This window comes from Hibiscus syriacus, unplaced genomic scaffold, assembly GCF_006381635.1.
Source record: "Hibiscus syriacus cultivar Baekdansim isolate YM2019G1 unplaced genomic scaffold, ASM638163v2 tig00110890_pilon, whole genome shotgun sequence".
NCBI classification, from domain to species: Eukaryota; Viridiplantae; Streptophyta; class Magnoliopsida; order Malvales; family Malvaceae; genus Hibiscus; species Hibiscus syriacus.
The window spans coordinates 14,775,112-14,793,132 of NW_024062900.1; positions in this window are offsets into that span (position 1 = coordinate 14,775,112).

An 18,021-nucleotide genomic window follows, 5' to 3' on the forward strand; every position below is an offset into this window, starting at 1 on the left:
TCATCTCACCAAATTGTACGAGGCCACATCGTTGCACAATAAAATTTTCCTTAAGAGGAAATTGTACACTCTCCGTATGCCAGAATCTACTTCAGTGACGGAGCACTTAAATACACTGAACACCTTATTTTCTCAACTTACATCCTTAAGTTGTAAAATAGGAGAACAAGAACGTGTTGAACTTCTACTTCAAAGTCTATCGGATTCGTATGATCAACTCATCATCAACTTGACAAACAGTAATGTCACCAGTCTAGTCTTCGATGACGTTGCAGCTGCTGTCCTACAAGAAGAAAATCGACGCAAGAACAAAGAAGACAGACAAGTAAATATGCAACAAGCAGAAGCGTTGACAATGATGAGAGGGAGATCAACAGAACGTGGCCAAAGCAGCAGTCATAAACATGGTAGATCGAAGTCGAGGAGCAAGAAGAATTTAAAGTGCTACCACTGTGGAAAGAAGGGTCACTTGAAGAAGGATTGTTGGAGTCTAAATAAAAACTCCAATCCACAAGGTAATACCGCAAACACTTCAGATGATGGAGATGCTCTATGCTGTGAAGCCTCAACCACCGTGGAAGGAAGAAAAAGATTTGCAGATATATGGCTCATTGATTCAGGAGCAACATATCACATGACCTCAAGAAGAGAATGGTTCGATCAATATGAACCTGTCTCAGGAGGATCTGTGTATAGTTACAATGATCATGCCTTAGAGATCATTGGCGTGGGAACCATCAAATTGAAGATGTATGATGGAACAATTAAATTTGTTCGAGATGTGCGGCACGTGAAAGGCCTAAAGAAAAATTTATTATCCTACGGATTGTTGGATAATAATGCAAGCAAGATTAAAACACGGAAAGGAATCATGAAGGTGTTCCGTGGAGCGCTTGTGGTGCTGAAAGGTGAAAAGATAGCTGCAAACTTGTACATACTGAAGGGAGAGACATTCCTAGAAGCAGAAGCCTCTATTGCCTCATGTAGTTCAGATTTTGTAATGTTATGGCATCAGAAACTTGGACACATGTCAGAACAAGGAATGAAAGTCCTTGTGGAACAAAACCTACTTCCAGGCTTAACAAAGGTAACACTTCCTTTGTGTGACCATTGCATAACAAGTAAGCAGCACCGGTTGAAATTCAACAAATCAAATTCTAGAGGTAAAAGTGTTCTAGAATTAGTTCACTCTGACGTATGGCAAGCACCAGTTACATCCTTAGGCGGAGCAAAGTACTTTGTCTCATTTATTGATGACTACTCCAGGAGATGTTGGGTGTACCCTATTAAGAAGAAGCCAGACGTGTTTTCAACTTTCAAAAACTTTAAAGCGCGGGTGGAACTTGATTCTGGGAATAAGATCAAGTGTTTCAGAACAGATAATGGAGGAGAATACACAAGTGAAGAATTTGATGACTTTTGCAGGAAAGAATGCATCAAAAGACAATTCACAGTGGCAAACACTCCTCAACAAATGGAGTGGCAGAGCGGATGAACATAACCTTATTAGAAAGAACAAGAGCAATGTTGAGGGATGCAGGCCTAGAAAAATCATTCTGGGCAGAAGCAGTCAATACCGCCTGTTATTTGGTGAATCGAGCTCCATCAACTGCAATAGAGCTGAAGACACCAATGGAGATGTGGACTGGTAAACCAACTGATTATTCAAACCTCCATATATTTGGAAGTATTGTGTACGTGATGTACAACTCCCAAGAAATCTCAAAGCTGGATCCAAAATCTAGGAAATGCAAATTCTTGGGGTATGCTGATGGAGTCAAGGGGTATCGCTTGTGGGATCCCACTGCCCGCAAAGTGATCATCAACAGGGATGTTATCTTTGTAGAAGATAAACTACAGAGAAAAGAAGACGATGATAGCACTGAAAAGTTAGAGACTACACAGATACATGTGGAAAAGGAGGTTGAGGAAGGAGATTCTTCTGAAGCAAAACCAGCACATGATGACCAAGAACCAGAGAGTTCTGAAGCTCCAACAACTCGTCAATCAGATCGTGTGAGAAGACGTTCCAATTGGTACTCAGATTATGTTATAGAAGCAAATATTGCATACTGCCTTTTAACAGAGGACGGTGAGCCATCAACATACGAGGAGGCAATAAACAGCTCAGATGTTTCACTATGGATGATGGCGATGCAAGAAGAAATTGAAGCCCTTCATAAAAATAATACATGGGACCTTGTGCCACTACCACAAGGAAGGAAGCCAATTGGTAACAAATGGGTCTTAAAAATCAAGCGAAATGGTGACGATCAAGTTGAGAGGTATCGTCCAAGACTGGTGGTCAAAGGATATGCTCAAAAAGAAGGTATTGATTTCAATGAAATATTTTCTCCTGTGGTTCGACTAACAACAGTTCGAGTAGTTTTGGCAATGTGTGCTACATTGAACTTACATCTAGAGCAGCTAGATGTTAAAACAACTTTTCTTCATGGAAATCTTGAAGAAGATATTTACATGCTCCAGCCTGAAGGTTTTGAAGAAAAAGAAAAGAAGAACTTGGTTTGCAGGTTGAACAAATCTCTATACGGTCTAAAGCAGGCGCCGAGGTGTTGGTATAAGAGATTTGATTCCTTCATTATGTGCCTTGGATACAACAGACTTAACGCAGACCCTTGTGCTTATTTCAAGAGGTCTAGTGATAATGATTTTGTTATATTGTTGTTGTATGTAGATGACATGTTGGTTGCAGGACCCAACAAAGATCATATTGAAGAATTGAAGGCACATCTGGCTAGGGAATTTGAAATGAAGGACTTGGGATCAGCAAACAAGATTCTAGGGATGCAAATTCACCGAGACAGAAGTAATAAGAAGATTTGGCTTTCACAAAAGAATTACTTGAAGAAGATCTTGTCACGATTCAGTATGCAAGATTGTAAGCCAATTTCTACCCCTCTTCCTATTAACTTCAAATTATCCTCCAGTATGAGTCCTAGCAGTGAAGAAGAGAGGATAGAGATGTCTCGAGTACCGTATGCATCAACAATGGGAAGTTTAATGTTCACTATGATATGCACAAGACCAGACATTGCACAAGCAGTGGGAGTGGTTAGTCGGTACATGGCGAATCCAGGCAAAGAGCATTGGAATATTGTAAAGAGGATCCTAAGATACATCAAAGGGACCTCAAATGTTGCATTATGTTACGGAGGATCAAACTTACTTATAAATGGGTATGTCGATTCTGACTATGCAGGGGATTTGGATAAAAGCAAATCTACTACAGGATATGTGTTCAAAGTTGCTGGTAGAGCTGTAAGCTAGGTTTCAAAATTGCAGTCAGTTGTGGCTACATCCACAACAGAGGCAGAATATGTAGCAGCTACACAAGCCAGTAAAGAAGTAATTTGGTTGAAGATGCTATTGGAGGAGCTTGGGCACAATCAAGAGTTTGTCTCTCTGTTTTGTGACAGTCAAAGCGCCTTGCATCTAGCAAGGAATCCAACATTTCATTCAAGGACAAAACACATACGAGTTCAATACCATTTCATTCGTGAAAAGGTGGAAGAAAGGACAGTAGATATGCAGAAGATCCATACCAAAGACAACATAGCAGATTTCATGACGAATGCGATCAACACTGATAAATTTACTTGATGTGGATCCTCCTGTGGTCTGTCAGAGACATAAGCAACATGAAGGTACAAGGTAGAAAGAATGGTGTGAAGATATGATTGTTCCAATCAAATCTTCAAGTGGGAGATTGTTGAAAAATAAGCAAATCCACTGAAAGGTGAATTAAAATAATCCACCGGCATATTTTAGTCAAAAAGGGATGGAAATTTTTGTTTAAATATTAAATGGGATAATTCAATTTAGTCACTAAACTTTAGGGTATTTATAAATTAGTCCTTATGTTTCAACTATAAATACCCTAGCTCATTTAGCTTCAAAATTATCCCAAAGCATTCTAGCTTTCTTCCAATACTAGAGAGAATTTTAGAGAGTTTCTTGAGAGTTGTTTTCTCCTTTTTATCAAGAGAGAATTATCATTGTTTTCTCCTCGGTAGATCGAGAGAGGTTGTAATTCCTATTTTCTCATAGTGAAATTCTTCTACCGTTGCCCGTGGTTTTTACCCTAAATTTTTTAGGGGTTTTCCACGTAAATTTTGTGTCTCTTTTATCTTCATTTTTATTTTCTCAAATTATCAGTTGCGATTTTGCTCTATCCGATAGCCGTCTTCCGCAACAAGTAAAACCATGTTGATCCACAGAAGTCGCAACTTTTTCTAGCCATTCCTTGCAAGTTGATGTTGTCCAATTCACAATTGAGTTGTTGAGGCCAGACATGGAAAGGACGGAGAGGGACTTTGGACAATTTTTAAGAGCATGAAGGAAAGTTTCAGGTTCCATATTACACATTAGGAAAGCTTCACTGTCAAGATTTGCAGCAACAAGTTTATCCCCGGTTTGAAGAGCGTTGTGACAAACCCGCCAACCAAAATTTTTATTTTTGGGAGGGTGGGCAGATGAGTCAACTGTTTCTATATTTTTTTTATCGATCTCTAACAGTACCCTTCATCATTAAAAGTCAATTGTAGCCTGATTTAGCCGAGTAGCACCCTGAGTTATGATGCTCCCAAACAAGAGTATCATTCTTCAATGGGGGAGATGAGGGAGCCAAGAATATTCTTTGCATCGGCTTTAAGGAATACCGACCGAATTTTTGGAGAATCCCAAGATTGTCTTCCTTTAAGCATAAAATCTTTACATCGAATTGGGGAAGTAAGGTTATCCACATATGAAGGAAGATATGAAGCGAACCGGCTTGGTTCCTCCCCACCTATCAAAGTGGATGCGAACTTCCCCCATTGAAACCAATTCTCCAAAAGTAACCGTCCTTGAGAGCCTCATTTGCTTTGAAAATGCTAGTCCAAGCATAGAAAGCCCTCTCCCCTAATTTGGCATCCAAAAAATGTGAACGTGGAAAGTACTTTGCTTTGAACACTCTGAAAAGGAGTGACGAAGGGCTATGCACAAACCTCCAAACTTGGTTTTCAAGAAGGGCGAGGTTGAACAATTTAAGATCTCTAAAATCTATATCTCTATCTCGTTTAGCTCGACACACTTCATCCCATGCAACAAGGGCCCAACCTCTTTTAGCAAATCTCCCCGACCATCAGTAGGTATGCATGCTTGATGTAATTGCATCGATGACTCCATCCGATAAAAGGTAACAAGGCATAGCGTAAGTAGGAAGAGCTTGAGCCACTGACTTTAGAAAAACCTCCCGACCACCAAATGATAACATATTTTTTGTCCAACCGTTGATCCGCTTGTCAACTTTGTTCTTGAGAAAGCCAAAATCTCCGATTTTATTTCGCCCCACTATCAGAGGAAGACCAAGATAAGTACCCGGGGTGTTATCTTCCTGAACTCCAAAAGCCTTGCTAATAGCTTGTTGATCTGTAGATGTAGTGTTTGGGCTGAAGTAGATAAGTGACTTGTCATAATTAATCCTCTGTCCCGAAGAGAATTCATATAAGTTCAAAATTTCTTTCATGCATTGAGCTTCCTTAACGAAATTCTTCAAAAAGAGAAGACTATCGTCCGCATAGAAAAGATGCGAGACTCTCGGACCTTTCATGCTTGCACGTACAGCTTTGATATTTCCAATGCGTTGCTCAGCTAGAAGCGCATCTGACAAACCCTGTGAACAAAAAAGGTAGAGATATTAGGAGAGGGGGGTCACCTTGTCTAAGACCTATCCTCGAGTTGAAATAAATTGTCAGCTATCCATTAATTCGAATGCAATAAGACATGGTAGTAATGCATTTCATGATAAGTTGGGTGAACTTCAGATCGAAACCCATTTTAATCAACACAGTATAAACAAAGTTCCACTCCACTCGATCATAAGCTTTCTCCATGTCAATTTTTAACGCATCCCCTTTATTAGGACCTTTTTTTTAGCTTTTTAAATAATAAATGAGCTCATGTGCAACAAGAAAATTATAAGAGATTTGGCAACCTAGAACAAAGGCACATTGGTTTTTCGAGATGCAAAAGGCCATAAAACATTTAATTCGATTGATGATATCTTTTGACACCACTTTATAAATGACCGAGCATAAGCTAATCGATCGAAAATTTTTCATTAACAGATGATTCTCAATTTTAGGAATGAGAACAATGACAATGCGATTTACATGCTCAAACTCGTAATGACCATTCAAAAGACCTAAACAAAGAGAGATAACATGTAATATCAAAATTTTGGCTAGTTACCAAAATGCAATTTCTGAAAGTTTAGTGACTAAAGTGTAAACTTAAGAAAAGTTTAGTGACCATAGTGGTAATTTTCCCAAAAATAAGTTTTATCTCCTAAATGAATATTTCACCCCAAGAATGACGTTTTTGTGGGTTTCAAATTTTGTTATCCGGAATTTATATTAGAAGTTATAAAGCAATAAAGTCCTATAAATATTTGGATAATCGGATCGTATACAAAATTTAGGAAAATTTGAATAATGATAGTATAAGGTTAATAATTTCATTTCCATATTTTATTTTAGTAGAATTTAACACGGATCATTGGATTTAAGGTTTATTTTTCATATTAAATTGGGACCGTTGGATTAAAATGGTAAGATTGTAATTTTTGAAAAAATGCAAGGGAAAAGTTGGAAGATGAGAAATGTTTTGTATATATTTGACTTTGAGGATGTAAGGATGATGGAAGCATGATGTATCATGGTAATTTAGTAATTATCGTGCTTTTTAAAGGGTAGAAAGGTCTTTTAGCGTTAAATGAAATTTTAATTCATTTGAAGTAGTTAAAAGACAAGTGTTATTAGATATTTTATTAGAAATTTCAAGATTTCATCTTCTCCAAATCCCCTTGTTTCTGTGAGTCATATTCAAAATTGTGATCGAAATCGAGATTAAAAAAGGCTAAAAGCTAAGGAAAAAGTACAAAAATAAGGATTATATCGTTAAATAAAGTGTGCAAGCTAAGTATACCAGGTGGGTGAATTATTAATTATATTATTATACATAATATGAAGAAGACTAGCGATGAGTCAACCTCGAATGTTTCGAAAGAAAATGTATTTAAATTGTATTTCGATTTATTTTCATATTGTTTTACCAAAATGTTATTTAGATAATTTTGGGTATAAATTACCCAATACATTTATATGATACTTTTTATTAAATGATTTTATGAATGATTCCATGTATGCAATGTCCAATGTACTTTTCTATAATATTTGGATATATTAGTATTTGTGTATACTCCTGATAAGTGAATGATATACGATCTTGTTCTAAAAGTACATTGTATGTGTATTAAGAATTGTTGGTACAATTGGCATGCCATGAGGCGGAGTGTTTATCGATTGATCATGTATTAGTGCCTTTATGCACTCCTGTATTAGTGAATTCGTACACTCACGTATAATACCATTGTGTACTCTTGTATTTAGTACATTTGTGTACTCCTGACAGTATTTGTGCAATTATGGGGTTCATGGTGTGTTGACGTTATGAACTACCATCCAGATTACTAGTATAGTGATGATGTGTTTTACATTAACTATACTCCTGTTAGCACTTATCTGACTCACGTACCTTGCATTATCTTTTATCATATATTGAGCTATGGTTTATATGAAATTGAAAAGTGCAGTTTTGATTGGTTCTTTGAAAGTAAAATTTTCATCGAATACTTTGATTTGACATAAAATGCTTTATATCTGAACTGCTGATTTGCATGTTACATTATAAGTAAATGGTTTGAAAGTTAGTTTTATATTATCTACCATTATATGATATTTGTAGTATGTTTTATACTTTGTTATATACATATGTTCTAACATATCTATTTTGAAGTTATAAATGTTTCACTAAGTTTATACTTAGTGTGTGATGATTTTCACGCTTAGGTAAAAGAGAGCAAGTGGAGTAAGGAGCTGAGCTTCTCATCAATCATCAAAGAATAATTACAAGTATCAGTAATAACATCCTACTGTACTTTGATTTTCTAGCTGGCATGTATATGAATAAGAAGTACATGTAAATTATTAATATGTCATGTTTTTAAGTTAAATTAAAAACGCTCTAATATGAGTATAAGGTTTTAAACAAATCCTAGAAATTTATATGTGGATTTTAGTGAGCAAAATATATAGTTAAAATGATGAATTTTAATGTATATTATAGTAAAGTTATATTTTTATGAATATAATAATGAAATTTAAATTAGGCATTTTTACTATTTATGTAAAATAGTATTGAATTACCAAGTTGTTGTCTGGAACCGAACTTGAATTAAACGTTAAAATATTATATTTTTATTTTTAACGTGATTAAATATTTTTCATGATTAATGTTAAATTTAACGATTTTAAAAGAAACAAAATTTTATCATATTCAAATAAGAAATATTTTACAAATGTTATGTGACATCTCTGACTTATATTCGAGTACAGATACGAAAAATGGGTATTACAATAAGTTACGTAACATCATTACTAATAACATTCCAAAAGAGAGGAAAAATTACCAGACAAACCATCAAGACCAGGGACTTTGTTTGGGTTGATTTGAGCAAAAGCTAAAAGAAGTTTATCGGCCGTGAAATCCTCGCAAAGCTTGTCATTCGCTTATGGTGAAATGCACTTCTCGATGGCATTCAGGATTGCACTTGCCGGTTCAACATTGGAAGAACGATAGAGAGAGGTGAAAAACTCAGTGGCAACATCAAAGACCTCCTCCTGCCGCTACACCCAAATACCAAGATTGCACTTGCTGGTTCGACATTGGAAGAACCATAGAGAGAGGTGAAAAATTCAGGATTGCACCTACTGGTTTGAATTTAAGTTCTATTTTTAAGAGTCTAAAATGTTTTATTCATTATACATAACATTTATAATAATAATAATAATAATAATAATTTATCAACCTGTAAATTTCATATACGTTTATAACATTTCACAAATAAAAAATATCATGAATACAAAAAGTTTTTTCATGGAATAAGTAATGTAATACCTTAATTCTAATGATTGGAATATTACAAGAATTAATGAAGTGAGTCAAGTGACTAATTTTTTTAAATTATATATTTAATTTTAAAAAAAAAAGTTATACAAGTTATAAAAAAATATATTCCATATGTCTCATTAAAATTGTCTATTATCGATTTTTTTGTCAATTTTGTTTACTTTAACTTATTATTATTTAAAATATATTATCGATAAAATATAAAAAAATATATTTAAAAAACCTTCAATCAAGTAATTTTTAAATATATTTTTTTATAAAATTTAATTGTTTAAAATATTTAAAATAATCATGGTCAAAATTTAAAAATATTGACTTGTAAAAAGTCAATACTAGATAGATTTAATGGGACATAGGGAGTAGCATTTTTACAAAAATGAAACTTCTTATTTAAAAACTCAATACATAAATACATAAATAAGATACTACAACTTGACCTAATTACAAATCATAATCTCTACATGTCCAATAAGTCATCATAATTGTACTTTGGTATTTTTGTTCCTTGGATGATATCGTTGTTCTATCATGCTTCACAAAACTTGTAATATGCAAATAAAAATGAATTATGAAAGCTAAGCTAATAAGCTTAGTACCATGTAATAACTCTACTACATTACATTTATTTATAACATATGTTTTTTGATAAGTATAGTCAGAAAATCAATGTTGTCTACCCAATGCATATCCACAATCACAATATAACAATCAAGGATAGGTTAAAGTCATAAAGCTCAAACAACCCTCCACAACACACAAGCAAAAGATCACACATGTATCACGAGACTTACACCCATCTATAGCTTATGACATAAGTACTTTGGATGAGGCCCGTGTCAATCTCGCATCAGGATTGCACATCCAGTAGCCCCTTAATAACCAAGTACCTTAGGTGCAGGGCCGTCTTGTAAATTTTGGTGGCCCTATGCCATAACTTTATAATAGGCCTTTTAAAACTAAAATATTAGATATATAAAGAAGTTCACTAATATTTCAAAATTTATTATAACTATAAGAACGTTAAATAGTGGTAAAAATATCTTCATATAATAAGTGAAATACAAAGTAAGCTATTCTCTAAATAAAATTCTCCTAGCATTTTTGGAAGCAAAGTTATTGACTAGCTCTTTATAATAAAGACTCTCCAATAGATCGTTTTCAATAGCTCAATGCCATCCATTAAGTCTCTCTTGTGACACAAAGAACTTCAACTTGTCACAAGAGAACAAGAAACCAAAATTTTTCTCGTACTCTTTGTATTGTTCAAACCTTGTTGTAAGAGAAGCAATTGCCTGATCAACAATATACCAAGAAGTAGTTGACTTTAAATGACTCCTCTGTAGAAAAGCATCTTGATTAATTTAAATCTCGTCAAATTGTCTTTTCCTACGAATTACACGTCTTTGAGGGAAGACAGGATCAACATCCTTTCAGTTGCAATTTGCTTAGCAATATCGACAGCTTTTGAGAACTCCGTGTTTCTAAACTCCTCAAAGAAGAAGATCAAACCTTTCACTTCTTAATAGCAACATCAATAATCATATCTTGGATTGTAAGTTTTTGCTCACTAAATTTACGGTGTATAATATATCGAACCAAATGACAATCGAAATTAAAAACTCAAAATCGCAAGCTCATTTGTTGCTAAAGATTTAGCTTCACTTTTTATTTTGGAATCATTACCGTTCTCTGCAACTTGAAGTAAGCTTCTCTTACTTCCACAATCTGAAATCTAATAGCTTGACACTATCAACACGGCTTTTCCCAGCGTGTGGTTGACAATGAATTAGGTCAGTCCTTGAACATTATCCTTCAAAATTGCCACCTTTTAGAAGAATTTGACAATGAATTAAGTGTCAGTCCTTGAACATTATCCTTCAAATTTGCCACCTTTAGAAGAATTGGAAAATATGGTGTATATGCGTTGTATTACTCTAAAAAAATCTCTAGCTTTTCCACAAATTAGCCATGTCACATAATGCTAGATTAAGACTGACAACCACAAGTATAAAATGCTCTAGGATTTATATCTAGAAATTTCTTTTGTACTCCCTGATGTTTACCTTTCATATTCGATCCATTGTCATAGCCTTGACCACGCATATCATCAATATCAAGACCAAGTGACTTCAATTCATCTTGTGTTGTATCAAAAAGTCCCTGACCAGTGGTATCATTAACATTTAAAAATCCTAAAAAAGATTCCTCAACACTGACACTTGTGGATGAGAAATTTACATACCTTAATATCAAAGTCATTTGTTCCTGATGACTGGAATCTGGGGTACAATCAAGTATCACTGAGTAATACTTTGCTTGCTTAACTTTTTTTATGATATATGATTTGATTGCATGTGCAAGTAAAGTTATTAACTCATTTTGGATTGTATGACCGAGATAGTGAACATGGATGTTATCACTTGTGATACGTCTCACGTGCTCTTTAATAAATGGGTCAAACTCTTCCAACATTTCAATTAAACCAAAAAAGTTCCCGTTGCTCTTTTGATACAACTTCTCGTTCGATCCACGGAAAGCTAAATTATGTTTAGCAAGGAACTTTACAATTGAAATAATTCTCTGAAGAACTTTCTTCCAATCTCTCTCTTTTTCAAATTGTTCTTGTGCCACTTTATCAATTGTTTCATTCTTTTTTAATCTCTGATGCATATCAAGCCAAGTAGCCATGTTTGTGACATGTTCTAGGCCAACTTCATGCTCTTTAAGTCTGGTGCTAAGATGTTGCCAATCTGCAAAACCGTCATTAGCTAACTGACCTTTTGCAAGCCCTTTCCTAAATATTTTACAACAGAAACAAAAAACTCTGTCAATCTCTTTGGAATATACTAGCCATTCTCTATCTCATTGTTTGGGAGGATTCTAGTATATAAAGCGGCAGAAAATCGTCTTGTCTTTAGGACCCTCTCTCTTTAGGACCCTCTGATACTAGAACCTTAATCATGTCAGAACTAAGATCTCCCAACGTCTCGGATCAAATATATCAACATGATTAACATCAACATGGTCATTATTAACATCATCCGCACCTTCACCATCAATATCGCCATCATCGACATTAGCATTATTAGCATCATCAACATCTTCGCCATGTACAACATCATTAACATGATCATTAACAACATTTTGATCTCGAGAAAAAACTTGTGGTTCTCTTTGAATAAACTTAATTAGAGCTCCACTCTGAGACTTAATGAGTTCTTCGAGTCTTTTTCTTTTGACATTTTTCATGTCCTGATTCATGTTTTCTTAACCTAGGAGGCATAATCTCTGAACATGTTCAATAATAGCCAATACAATACAATTAGAAACTTCAAACATAAGATATGTGTGTAACTCAAATACTTTACTATTACTATTTTGTTTGATTATATAAAATTATGAATCATTATAGTTTGTTTGATAGAGTTTAACTAATTAAATGTGGCTTTTACACTTCTATTAGTTAACTATTAGTCTAATATTATATATAGAATTAAAAATCATAAATAACACCTAAATAATTTAAAAATAAAAAATAAGCTACAGAAAAGTGAGCATAATCAAACACTAAATCTTGAACATCACACATACATAAATAATTAATTATTTTATATTTTTATTAATAAACTAAAAATAAAAAACTAATAATCTTAAAGAAATTAAGTAATAATAAAAAATATTTACTAACCTTGAAAAAGAGAAAAGTGCAATCGCAGAGGAGATGAGGGGAGAGGCAAACACTGAAATCTGAAACATCACATATACATAAATAATTAATTATTTTATATTTTTATTAATAAACTAAAAATAAAACACAAATAGTCTTGACAAAATAAAATAATAATAAAAGCATTTACTAACCTTGGAAAATAGTCACAGAGGAGAGGAGAGCACAGAGATTTTTGTATTTTTTTTACTTTGCAGTGTGTTTCTGTTTCTACAGAGGAGAGGAGGCAAATAGCCAAATATCTAGGTTTTACTTTTTATAATTTGTCAAATATTATTTAATGTAGGCCTTGACTTAATTTTTTTTTGGAGGCCCTTATAAATATTGGGCCCTGTGCGGTTGGGCAGCCCGCACAGGTCCAAAACCGGCCCTGCTTAGGTGATATCTAGGTCACATATGCATTACGAACGTACACTCGACTAACCTACTCTGCTAGAGTATACATATGAGTCTAGGTCATAAAAGCGTTAAATCAACACTCAATTAGTATACTTTCAATATCTTGACACGACTTTTAAGATATCTAAATAACCGATCAAACACATCCATAAATGATCATTATACACAATTAATTGAGTGTCTTCGTCGTTTCTCAAGATAAAAAAATGCATAAGTCTTATGAAATGTTACCTTATAATATTCTTATATTTATCTTATATTTATCATACATAAGTCATAAATCATCACATTATTAATCAAATTCTCACTTTAGAACAAAACGTTCAATCACACATTATTACCTATTTATATTATTATTGTCATTGATCTCAAGGTTCAGTAATCAATCATATAACATCAAGTTCTTGTTGTCTACTTCTCGGTAGTAAGTTTTCACTTTTTAGCTTACTAATCGGCCTCGCTTGCTATTAGATTCATCACTCTCGAGTCCTATTTAATATCACTAATCAATCATCATTAATCGTATCAAAATTCTCATTAAGTATCATTATAAAAATGCCCTCAAAGACAACTTATAACCATTAGGGGGCGTTTGGTTCAAGGTATCTCACATTACCGAGAGAATGAAATGTCATTCCCCTGTTTGGTTAGCAAACATTTCCAGCCCCCGATAATAAGTTATTCCCAATAGTGGTATTTTAGGGGTATATTACCAGTAATGTGGTTACCCCTTCTCTTAGGTATTGTTACATTCCCGACGTTTTAGACTAAAATGCCTTTAATTTTTTTTCCAAAAATATCATATTCTGTCGTTGAATAAAAAAAATTCTACGAAGGTTAATTTACAAATTTATCCTTAAACTATTTTAGATTTACAAAAAAAAATCCATAATTAAAATTCTATATGAAGTTTAGGGGTTAAAATAAAATTTTACCCTTTCATTAAATCTATTTATCTTTTCAATTTTGTAAAAAAAATTATATAAATTTATGAATTTAAAATTTTTAAAGAAAATATTTAAATTAATTATAGTAATATTATAGTAGAATTCAACTTGTTAAAAAAACAAATATATAATAAGGACAATTTGGTAAAATATACATTCCAATAATCTTTTATTCTTTTAACCAAACACTGTAATCTTACATTCCTGCTAAACGAACCAAACACAAAATACAACATTCCCAGTAATCTTATTCCCGCCAGTAATATTACATTCCGTGAACCAAACGCACCCTTAGTATCAATATTATTTATTGGACATTGATATCAACTTCTAATATTTTGACACTTCTTAACTATTGATACCAAATTAAATCTCAAAATTATTTAAAATTAACCTGATATTGATATCAAATCCTCAATATCAAAATTCCTTAAAATTTAGTCAAACATTATCACCTCATTACCCAAACTGATTAATTTCTCAAACAAATATAACTAGCCCTGTAAAAGAAGATATTGGCACCGGATAAGCCCAATCCTTTATTAATAGAGCTGAAGCCTGAAAAAAACATGTAATAGAACAAAAATTAAACGGTTTTATTGTCTCAATAAGACTAAAAAAATAATTATTTAGCTTAATAGGGCATATACAAGTTTATTTTGGGATTTACAACATTTGCTACAGTATACCTGGAACTTGTTACATTGGAAATAAAATTTAATTCGATGAAGGAATATTTAATTATTTTTCATAAAACTCGTCACCTCAAGGTGACGAGTTCTAATAAAATAATATTTTTTTTATTTTTCAAGTATTTTATTTTTACAAAAATTAAAAAAAGTGGAACTCGTCATGCTGAGTTAACGAGTTCTTTTAAAATATTTTTTTTATTTTTTTGAGTATTTTGTTTTTTACAACAAAAAAATTAAAAAAGTGGAACTCATCATATTGAGGTGACGAGTTCCTTTAAAATATTATTATTTTTATTATGGTTTATCCCTAAAAAGTATTAAAATGCTTTGAGGTTTTATTTAGTTCAAAGTATCAAATGCTTTGAGGTTTTATTTAGTTCGAAGTATTAAATGATGTGATTGGGTACTGAAATAGATTTTTTAATAGATAAAAACAACATTACATTAAGAAGATAAAAACAAAAAAAAATTAACACATTACATTAATGAAATAAAATACAACAAACCTTACATACAACTAAAACAGAAAAATAAAATCATAAACATACGATTATTCTTTATGATGTTTTAATCATCATAATCAGTAGACTTGTCAGAAGTAATGCTAAGTTCTTCAACTCTCCATGCTTTTTCTTGTTGGCGTTCACGTATAAATTGAAACCATACTTTCGGGTCTTCATCATCTACCTCTGTTTCTTCATCATTATTCTTTGTTGGTGGGATATTCAAGCTAAAAATGACATCCTCAACTATATGAGCAAGGTCGACATCAGTGAACTCTACAAACAAATTGACATTAAACATAGAATGATAGTAGTATGTCTCAATCATGCTAGCAAGGTCGACATCATCACATATATGAAACCTCATGCATGATAGTGGAAATCTATAATATCATGAAGATATTATTCTATTGTTTTTAAGTTGAACCCTTTTTTCAATTTTGAACTTCAATTCGTTTAGTTGAATTTTTTTGAAAGACATGGTTAAAGATTTGCAATCATAAAAAATAGTTGCAAGAGTAGTAGCCATGTTAGGAAAAAAGTTTAGTTTTGGAAGTGAAAGACTCAATTTTGCTAAGATGTTTTTTGTTTCATCGCACACATATTTATAAACCCCCAGGAAATGCTTCCTGTAGGACGAGCTGATATAAAAAAATAGGGTTATATAAAAATAAGTTTATGTAGTGAAGTGATTGAGCATTGAAAATTAATGAAGTGATATATGAATGAAAAATGTCTGAAGTGAATTAATTGACCACTTTGAATTAATTGGCCATTGAAAAGTGTATTAATTGGGTTTTTGAATGAAGTGATTGAGCATTGAAAAGTTTTTATAGTGAAGTGATATATGAATGAAAAGTGTCTCAAGTGAATTAATTGTTGTATGAAAAAAACGTTTTTCTGAAACGAATTTATTTATCACTGAAAATTTTATTAAATGAAATGATATATAAATGAAAAATGTCTGAAGTGAATTAGTTGGCCACTGAAAAGTTATTGGCCGCTGAAAAGTGTATTGATTGGCCACTGAAAGTTTCTGAATGAAATGATATATCACAAAAAAGTTTCTGAATTAAGTGATATATCACTGAAAAGTTTATGTACCCAAATTGAGTGGTCATTGATAATATGAGATAAGGTAATTTTTCTTTTAAATTTGCTTATGTTATGTGAATCTGCACAAAACTTCAGCTCTCTACAACTTCATTGAACCACCATAAACTTTTTTCAAGCAAAGGCTAACTAATTTTTCATAGTTGACAATTCGAATGGTCAAATTATACAAACTGATGTGGCTAACTTCACATAGGCATGTAAACATGATATTCTCGGTGGATGTATCTTATCGCTAGATGAAGCAGAAAATGAAAAGAAAACTTAGAGCTTTTGTTCCATGTTTGCATTTTCCATACATAATTTTAGGGACTCCACTCACATATGGAGCGATCCAGCTTGAGGATGCATCAATCTTTAAATAATAAAATGATCAAGATATACGCAGAAGATACGGGTTTCATACTTGCATCGTAATATGTTGTGGGAGGTAATAAGGTTCCATGGCACACATAATTATACATTGAGTTCATTAACTTAGGACCACAAACACTTAGAGTATGATGTCATATGCTCATACATGAAGCTTTTGGTGGAGAAAAATCCAAGGATCCCATATTCAATGATACTTATATCCATCCAAAATGATTTTGGTTATATTTCATCTTACTACAAGTTGTGGATGGCAAAAAGGAAGACAAGGACACTATTGCAAGGTGATTGGGATCAGTCCTATAATGATCTTTCACATCTGTTGCACATCATGGAATTTTTCATCCCTGGAATCATTGTACGATCTTATATTCATCTTGTGAGGACTATCGATGGAGAAGTTATTCTAGGGAAAAGAGTTTTTGGAGACTTGTTCTAGGTTTTCAAGTCACAGATTGAAGGTTTTCACTATTATAAACAAATGGTTCAAGTGGATGAGACTTTTCTTTATGATGTATACAAACACGTCCTGATTGTAGATGTTGCACAAGATGGTGACAAAAACATTTTCCCCATTGTTAAGAATGAGTCGGAGGAAACATGGAATTTCTGTCTCCCAACTTGTGCTCCCATATATTTTGTCACTCAAGATGGGGTTTGTATGATATTATACCGTTCAAATGGATTGTTGGCCACGATTGATAGACCGAAAAGTAGGTGATTGTCTCTCCATGCATACTTAGCATATTGAATACGTCATATTGCTTTCAATGCTATGATGAGGTTTAAGAACAAAAAGATCAAAAAAGAGATTATCAATATGGGTAACTTATTATTTTTTTTTTCGTTCATGATTTTTGCATAATTTATGTTCTTCACTTATTATTATTCTAAAATCCAACTTTTTCAGGATATGCTTTACTGAAACTGAACTTTCGTGCAAGGCTGGAAAATTTAAAGAAATACGGAGAAGATGTTTACAACTTTGTAGCTGAAATATCTCGGGAAAGATGGTCATATGCATATGATGATCAGGGTTGACGTTACGATCATATGACCACTAATCTCACCGAATGTATAAATTCAATACTTAAAGGGACTAAACATATTTTGGTTGCAAGTATTGTTAAGGAGACTTACTTCTGATTGGGTAAAGTTTGGGCGGACAAAGATGCACAAATAGAGGTAATGATCAATGATGGTAGGACTTGGGATCCATATTTGGAGAAGGCAATGAA